The sequence below is a fragment of the Eurytemora carolleeae genome, unplaced genomic scaffold (assembly GCF_000591075.1).
Source record: "Eurytemora carolleeae unplaced genomic scaffold, Eaff_2.0 scaffold610, whole genome shotgun sequence".
Classification (NCBI taxonomy): Eukaryota; Metazoa; Arthropoda; class Copepoda; order Calanoida; family Temoridae; genus Eurytemora; species Eurytemora carolleeae.
Window position 1 is genome coordinate 501,815 of NW_019397003.1, and position 9,216 is coordinate 511,030.

A 9,216-nucleotide genomic window follows, 5' to 3' on the forward strand; every position below is an offset into this window, starting at 1 on the left:
AAATTCCCCCATCCCTCTTTCCCCCGTGACATATCGGTAAGAAAATGAGACTTAAGTACTACCCTGGGTCTCCTGGGTTCTGTAAACCTATACTCTGTACTCTACATAGTACTCGGAGACGGGAGAGTTTCTAAACCTAGGTTGCTCTGTATTCTACCCGGAGACTTGAGAGTATCTAAACCTAGGTTTTCTCTCCAAGTATCCGGAGACTGGATAGTTTCTAAGCCTAGGTTGGCTCTATCTAGACCCAGAGATTGAAGAGTTTCTAAACCTAGGTAAGCTCTAACTATTACCCAGAGACTGGAGAGTTTCTAAACCTAGGTTTTTTCTACCTAGTACCCGGAGACTGGAGAGTTTCTAAACCTAGATTTGCTGGACCTAATGCCCTGAGTCTAGGAAAGTGTTTCTAAAACTAGGTTTTCTCTACATAGTACCCGGAGACTGGAGAGTTTCTAAACCTAGATTTGCTCTACCAGTATCCGGAGCCTGGATAGTTTCAAAGCCTAGGTTAGATCTATCTAGTACCCAGAGACTGGAGAGTTTCTAAACCTAGGTTTGCTCTATCTATTACCCGGAGACTGGAGAGTTTCCATAAACCTAGGTTTGCTCTATCTAGCACCCGGAGACTGGACAGTTTCAATAAACCTAGGTTTGGTCTACGTAGCACTGGAGAATCTCTGACCTCAGGTTACACAACTGTAAAATAAATAGGTTCTGCGGATTAACTTATCAAAACATCCAAAGTAAATGTATATTTAGTGAACTAATAAGCATAATTATATATCTATCTATCTATCTATCTATCTATCTATCTATCTATCTATCTATCTATCTATCTATCTATCTATCTTTTTCGTATATTTTCCCGGAATGAACTTAGTTCTTTGAAATATCATAGGTTTGCACCATCAGGTTCCAAAGATATAGAGACTAGAAAGTTTGAGTTTAGTAACAAATTTTCTTACGATATAAATATCTAAAATTATCCAAAATGTCTAAAAATATGTTAAAAATGTCTAAAATTATCCAAAAATGTCTAAAAATATGTTAAAAATGTCTAAAATTATCCAAAAATGTCTAAAAATATGTTAAAAATGTCAAAAAATATGTTAACAATTAGGAAAGAATGTTTTTACAAATTAATTTAACTTTTAGGAAAGGTTTAAAACATTTTTTATATATTTAATGTAAATTTTGTTAAGTCAGCACGTTACTCAGCTACAAAATTATGATTATGTTTAGTAATCCTCAGAAATATATTCAAAGTCGTTCAACTTTATATATTCGTCATGCTTTTTTATCTCAAATTCTAAGATTATCCAGAGAATATAAAAATTATACAAATGCTGAAAAGGTAGTTTTAAATAGTAAATGATTCACATTCACGTTTTATTGCATTTTCTTGTCAGTAATTAAATTGTTTAAAATCAAATGAAATTGCAGTTTCTTTGTTTCTTTTCTGTAATTAAGATAAGAAAAAGGTTGAAATGCAGTAAATGATTTTATTACCCCCCCTCTTATTTTACACATTCGGAGATTTTCATAACTTAACCTGGAAATAATAATCTGGAAATTATAACCTAGAAATTATAACCCGGAATTTATAAACTTGAAAATTATAACCTAAAATTATAACCTGGAAATTATAACCTGGAAAATCCGGAAATGATAATCTGGAAATTATAACCTGTAAATCATAACCTGAAAATTATAACCTGGAAATTATAATCCGGAAATAATAACATGGAAATTATAAGCTGGAAATTATAACCTGAAATGACCTGGAAATTATAACCTGGAAATTATAAACTGGAAATTATAAACCTGAAATTAATAACCTGAAATTATAGCCTGGAAATTATAACCTGGACATTTTATCCTGGAAATCATAACCTGTAAATTAAAACCTGGAAATTTTAACCTGAAATGACCTAGAAAAAATAACCTGGACATTCTATTCTGGAAATTATAACCTGAAATTAACTAGAAATTATAACCTGGAAATTATAACCTGGAAAATCTGGAAATAATAATCTGGAAATTATAACCTGCAAATCATAATCTGGAAATTAAAACCTGGAAATAATAACCTGGAAATTAAAACCTGAAAATTATAACCTAAAATTACAACCTGGAAATTATAACCTTGAGAATCTGGAAATAATAATCTGGAAATTATGACCTGGACATAATAACTTGGAAATTATAACTTTGGCCTGATTTACACATCCTGAATCTTGAGATTTATCATAAAAGTTTAAAAGATAAAATAATCCTGAAACGCTTTCAAGTTTAATCCGTGTTAAAACTAAATCTATGTGTTGGCATATAGTCTAGAAGAAACTTTAAAAAGTTTGTTTACATTATTTGGAGAATATATGGAAAAAAATTTTATTTTATGATGTAGAAAATTATTTCCCCTTTCTTTAAAAGGGGAATTCGCCTGTGCAACGATCTTTACAAGTAATCTTCGAAACGGTACAATTTCATCTGTCAAGTACGTGCCTGTGCAAGAAGGAGGTACAGTACAATTTTAAATGACAGAGTCTAGAATGATCCTATTTAAGAAAACACAATTGTACGGAATTTGTTTAGTCTGTTTTCTTACATTCAGGGTTCTTTGTAAGGTAAAATTGGCTTATCTCTGTGCTTAATCATTTAGTAAAACATCAAAATACTCTATTAAATGCAGAACCAAAAATCAAGCTTCAAATCATTATATTTTGGGATTTTGGGTCGTCTTTACAGTCTCATCCTTTGTGAGTAATCCTGTACTTTTCTGACAAGTTGAACAATGATTGAAAACTCCATCTTCTGGTGAAATTAAGAATTGCATCTTCCCTCGTGCATCTTAAACACCAAACTTTTGTTCTTTGTTTATTTAGTAATCGGGGAAACAGTTTTCCCACAGATAATGCAAAATAGATAGACGGATAGATGAATGCGATATGCACTAAAAAACTATGCATATATTGTATGCTATTTTATAAATGGATGTGAGAAATAATTTTTTTTCTGAATCTTTATAGCGAAAAAGGAACTATGATTACCCTATTTCTTGGGATCCCGATGTTGTAGACCACTGATATTTCAAACTATGAATTCTGTTAGATCAAATAATCTAAGTTTGAAATATCAAAGGTTTGTACTATCAATTTGCAAGGATATAAGGATTAGAAAATTTGAGTTTGTGGCAAAAACTCAATTCCTTTAGGCTAAGGTTATCATGAGCAAAAGTAATTCATTTGGTACTTGTTTTCTGAAAAATTCAAAAAAGACGTTGAAATCTCTAAAAAGCTGCACTTTCAATCACATGTTGTACGGTGTACGGTGTACGGTGTACACGCTTCTTTAAACGTCCCCCAATATTTAAAAACGTTATGTTATGCACAAACAGATTTAAATTACAAAGGGTAAAAATATATGAAGACAGAAACTAATGAGAAAATGCCAACAAACATTTATAATAAATCTTTACTGGGGAAAAATACTCACAAATGTGTAGAATACATATACAATTGAAAATCCGCCATGTTTGTTTTTAGAAGTGTACACTGTACACTAAGTCCTCGTAAAAGTGTTGCACAATGCACAGTACATATCTAAAATTGTAATTAAGCTGTAACAAATTTTCCAAATTCAGGGGAATTAAATTCATTAGGTTGGTATTTCATTAATCTATCCATTAATTAATATGATAGTTAACGGAAATTATTAGAACAACCTATATTGAGCTTTAGACTGTAATATTACACTAAAACTTTTCATGATATACCTTTAAATTACAGTTGTAACTAAAAAGAGGTGGTATGCTTGTTGTCTTTCTTTTTTTAATAAAAAAATGTCACCAAGGAGTTAGTAAGGAATGGAATCTTTGCCACAAACTCTGATTTTCGAATTGCAACCCAACCTCGTAGATCTCAGGTATTTCAAACTATAAATTCTGTAAGATCAAATAATCTAAGTTTGAAAAATCAAAAGGTTTACACCTTTAGATTGCAAAGATGGAAGGATTAAAAAATTGAGTTTGTTTCAAAGACTTAATTCTTTTGTTATTACCTAATTGTATCTCTAAATGTTCAAAGCACAGTTTTGAAAATAATCTGCAGATACAAATACAAAATACAACGGGGCATTTTAAGAAAAAAAAGTAAAAGACGACAATCATTTAAATTTTTTTTGGTAACTATTGGGCTGCATAGCTAGCTAGTGCTAGGTTAACTAGTGGGTTCCATAGCTAGCTAGTGCTAGGTTAACTAGTGGATTACATAGCTAGCTAGTGCTAGGTTAACTAGTGGGTTGCATAGCTGGCTAGTGCTAGGTTAACTAGTGGATTGCATAGCTGGCCAGTGCTAGGTTAACTAGTGGGTTGCATAGATAGCTAGTGCTAGGTTAACTAGTGGATTGCAAGCTAGCTATTGCTAGGTTAACTAGTGAATTGCATAGCTAGCTAGTGCTAGCTTAACTAGTGGATTGCATAGCTAGCTATTGCTGGTTAACTAGTGGGTTGCATAGCTAGCTAGTGCTAGGTTAACTAGTGGGTTGCATAGCTAGCTACTGCTGGTTAACTAGTGGGTTGCATAGCAAGCTAGTGCTAGGTTAACTAGTGGATTGCAAGTTAGCTATTTCTAGGTTTAATTAGCTTTTATTCATAGATTTTTAAACCTTTAAGGGAAATCTAGAAAATCTTAAAACATAAAAATGAAACCATTAAATCTGGAGGCTGGTAAAAATATAGATTTTAAAACCTATAAACCTGTAAACTTTTAACACATTTAAAGTCATAAACTAATAAATTTTATAATTGTAAAATGTAATAATTAAAACCTATAAACCTATGAACATTTCATGCCATTAAAGGGACTGTAGGCATAATTTCATGTTATTAAAGGGACTGTAGACATAATTTCAAGTGAACCTTAATTTAAAGTTAATTTAAAGTCCGATTCACAATGACACCTTTTAAATCTCTATGTAAGTTACAATGAAGGAGAAATCGACTTAAAAGTGTTGAATTTTGATAATGTCCTTCGTTATCCCAAAAGCATAAATGCACAAGTCATTTTTATTTATGAACACATCACTCTGGAGGGTCACTTTAAAATACGGCTCCAGTCCCTGTAAACATGTAAACCTTTAAACATGTAAACCTTTAAACATGTAAACCTTTAAGCATGTAAACCTTTAAACATGTAAACTTTAAACATGTAAACCTTTAAGCATGTAAACCTTTAAACATCAAACCTTTAAACATGTAAACCTTTAAACATGTAAACTTTTAAGCATGTAAACCTTTAAGCATGTAAACCTTTAAACATGTAAACCTTTAAAAATGTAAACCTTTAAACATGTAAACCTTTAAACATGTAAACCTTTAAGCATGTAAACCTTTAAGCATGTAAACCTTTAAACATGTAAANGAAGGGTAAATATAAATATAATAATATTTTCACAATTTTCCTTTTTGTCTGCGGGACTAATTCGCAAAAAAAAATTTTAGAGAAACCACAATTAAAAAATTTTATGGTAGAAAAAAAATGTCTCATTCGTTATTGATATTTTTTTGTCTTTTAACAATTTCATAACATTTCATAACATCAAATCAATCAATAGGTTTTTTATTCATTCCTCAAAACCTTTCCAAATATTCAAGACGATAATTTGGTAGCGTGAATAAATTGTAAATTAACCCCCCCCATCCCACCCCCATTCCTTGATTATGCATAACAAAGTGTCCTATCATTTTATACCATTTAATTATCATATTTGATTTTCACGTTCAATATCTTTCACAGCATGTGATCCAATACAATACAACGTAACCCTTGCCAATACTCAACCCAACCCAACCCTTACCAATAATCAACCCAACCCAGCCATTACCAATACTAAACACAACCCAACCTTTACCAATACTCAACCCAACCCAACCCTTACCAATACTCAACCCAACCCTATCCAATATCCAAATCAATCCAACCCTATCCAATATCCAAATCAATCCAACCCAATCATATCTAATACATTCTCTACCTCTCAACCAACCCAACCTTATTCAATACCTTCTAAACGTCTCAATCCAATACATTAACATTCACCCCGACCTAACCTTCTCCAATACCTTCTCTACCCTCAATCCGACCTAACCTTCTCCAATACCTTCTCTACCCTAAACCCAACCTAACCTTTTACAATACCTTCTCTACCCTCAACTTAACCTAACCTTCTACAATACCTTCTCTACCTTCAATCCAACCTAACCTTCTACAATACCTTCTCTACCCTCAATCCAACCTAACCTTTTCCAATACCTTCTCCACCCTCAATCCAACCTAACCTTCTACAATACCTTCTTTACCCTTAACCCAACCTTACCTTCTCCCATCCCTGCTCTACCTTAAATCCAACCTAACCTTCTACAATGCCTTCTCTACCCTTAATCTAACCTAACCTTGTCCAATGCCTTCTCTATCCCTCACTCCGACCTAACCTTCTCCAATGCCTTCTCGATCTACTTCTAGATTCAAACCAAGCTTCTCTATCCCCAATCCAAACCCAATTCTCCTTCACGTGGTGTTATGTACATCCTTCCCTAGAATCATATTTAAAATACATAAACTTTCAATTGTTACAAGTAAGCTTTTTTGCTATTCGTTTTTATTCAGCATTGAAAAATATAATTCTGGACTTTTCTGTAAAAAATAAATTATGAGAAATATATTTTAAGGTATATTGGTTCACACAAAGTTACTCTTTAATATGAGTAACAATCAGGAAGAGATTTGTGTTGACAGCTGACAACTTCATTCATCTCATCTGCAGTATAAATCATAAAGAAAACACAGTTGAAAATTAACAACCTTTAGCAAGAAAAACAATGATGTATCATTCATCCTTGATTAGAAAAATGTTTAAGAGGGTGCCGTTGTAAATCGGACATACAATTCTATAAAAGTAGGGTGGCTTGAAATTACGTCTACAGTCCCTTTAATTAAAACCTTGATTAATTAATCCTATAAACCTAGAGTTATATAGACCTATAATACTGAAGTTGTAAACTGTTTATTGAAACGTATAAAAGCATACAACTAATAAAGACCATTATTAAATATACGAAGTATAAGATCTTCTAAGGTCGGTTTTCAAATTAAAAAATATGTTTGGAATTTTACCAAAAACATTTGTCATTTTACAAATGTTTAAAACAGAGTTAAAACATACGAAATGTTTGAATTTTATGCGAATATAAAACATTTTAGTTTCTATAAAATATATGTTTACAATACAATATATTTTCTGTTGTGTCCGATGATAATGCATAATAGAAAATTACTCCAATAAAACATAAAAAAATCTATTAGTGTATAGAATAAATAATTGAAATAGAAAATGCTTCCCCCACTTAAACTTTAACAGTACTAGCACTGTAGTAATCCAGTTTTCTTTTAGTGTTTACTTCTACAATAGGTATTCCACGCTAGATTAGGTTTAATAGACATGTTTTTATGCTATTTACTAGCTTTAATTCAAGCTATTTACTAGCTTTAACTCAAGATATTTACTGGGTCTAACTCAAGATGTTTACCGGTTTTAACTCTAGTTATTTACTAGCTTTAACTCAAGCTATTTACTAGCTTCAACTCAATCTATTTAATAGCTTCAATTCAAGCTTTTTACCAGCTTTAACTCTAGTTGTTTACAAGCTTTAACGCCAGTTATTTACTAGCAATAATTCAAGCTATTTAATACCTTTAACTCATGTTATTTACAAGCTTCAACTTGATGTATTTATTGACTTTAGTTCAAGCTATTTACTATCGTTAACTCAAAGTATTATCTCGCTTAAAAACAAGCTATTTACTAGCTTAAATTCATTCTATGTACTAGCTTTATCCCAAGCTATTTACTGGCTTTAACTCAGACTATTTAAAAATGTCAATTCTGATTATTAATACGTTTTAAGTTAATATTTGCAGGTTTTATAAAAAAAGAAAATATTTCTCCTATAGGGTGTATAATACTGGAATACTAGTGTCCCCAAAAAAAGAATATTTGGCCAGCTGTCTCGCTTTATTTTACTATCGTGTTTATTTTAGAAATTGAATTCACGAGAGCAGAGGTATGGTTAGCACTTTTATTGAATATACATAGGAATATACATAGGAATATACATAGGAATAAAAGGACTCTGTACGTATTTTCAAGTAACCCTCAAATTATAAAGCGGCATTTCCCATTCACAACTCTGCCCTTTCAACCTTTATCTGAGTAACAATGAGAAAGATATCGTTGTTTTGAGTGTAAGTGTAAATATAAATATAATATTTTCACAATTTTCCTTTTTGTCTGCAGGACTAATTCGCAAAAAAAAATTTTAGAGAAACCACAATTAAAAAATTTTATGGTAGAAAAAAAATGTCTCATTCATTCTCTTGCCCATATACAAAGGTATGGTAAGGGTCAGATAAAAATTACGCATACAGTCCATTTAAACATATATTTATGTAACGGTTATTCAAATTAAAACTGTCATATATTGATAAAATCAATTTTTCATCTATTTGCACATTTCAAAAACACACCTGTTTTCTTTCCGTGACACTTTTTTGCCCTGCAATTCATCTTTGTAGAAATATATAAAAGGGGAGGGTTGAGGAGAATACATGTGATTTATGAAGTCGATATATATTTAATATTTTGACCAAATCAGATCTTTGTACGGCTTCATACCCCTGTATTACCTTATTGGGATAAATACCAGGTGGAGTAGTTTTCCATTCTTCAAATCTTAATTCTTAGCGGATTTATCACAAACATCATTCTGTAGAACTATGTCACTAAATTAATTATAAATTTATTTCACGAGCTCTAGATGCAAAGAATCACTGAAGTGCCGGGTTCGGAGTTGTATCCAGTGTATCCTAAACCCAGCTCCACGGTCTGTATATAACTGGAGACCTACTCTTCTAGTTACTACACACATACCCCCCGCTTCTCCCTAATCTTACACACACTCTCCGCTCAAACTCAACCCGGCGGGGATGGAGGAAGGGATGGAGGGTTGTAGGGGGAGGATCAGGGAGCTGATCAAAATTTTCACCTAGTGATTAATGATGCCATTTCGATCCCCTGAATTAAACATGATATAAACCAATAATTGAAGAATTCCAAGAAATTTACAGAGTAAACATAGTTTTATTTTTGATTAGAAGTTAA

General features: G+C 31.9%; 1 protein-coding gene across 1 annotated transcript in view; it reads right to left on the reverse strand.

Annotated features, from left to right (window-relative positions):
• The window catches only part of LOC111710989 (discoidin domain-containing receptor 2-like), a 33,808-nt gene extending 24,847 nt beyond the window's left edge, over positions 1 to 8,961 (reverse strand). Inside the window, exon 1 of the mRNA XM_023485200.1 lies at positions 8,742 to 8,961. The gene's annotated coding sequence lies outside the window, so the exon portion shown is untranslated. The remainder of the gene's footprint in view (positions 1 to 8,741) is intronic.
• Between the last annotated feature and the right edge of the window lie 255 nt (positions 8,962 to 9,216).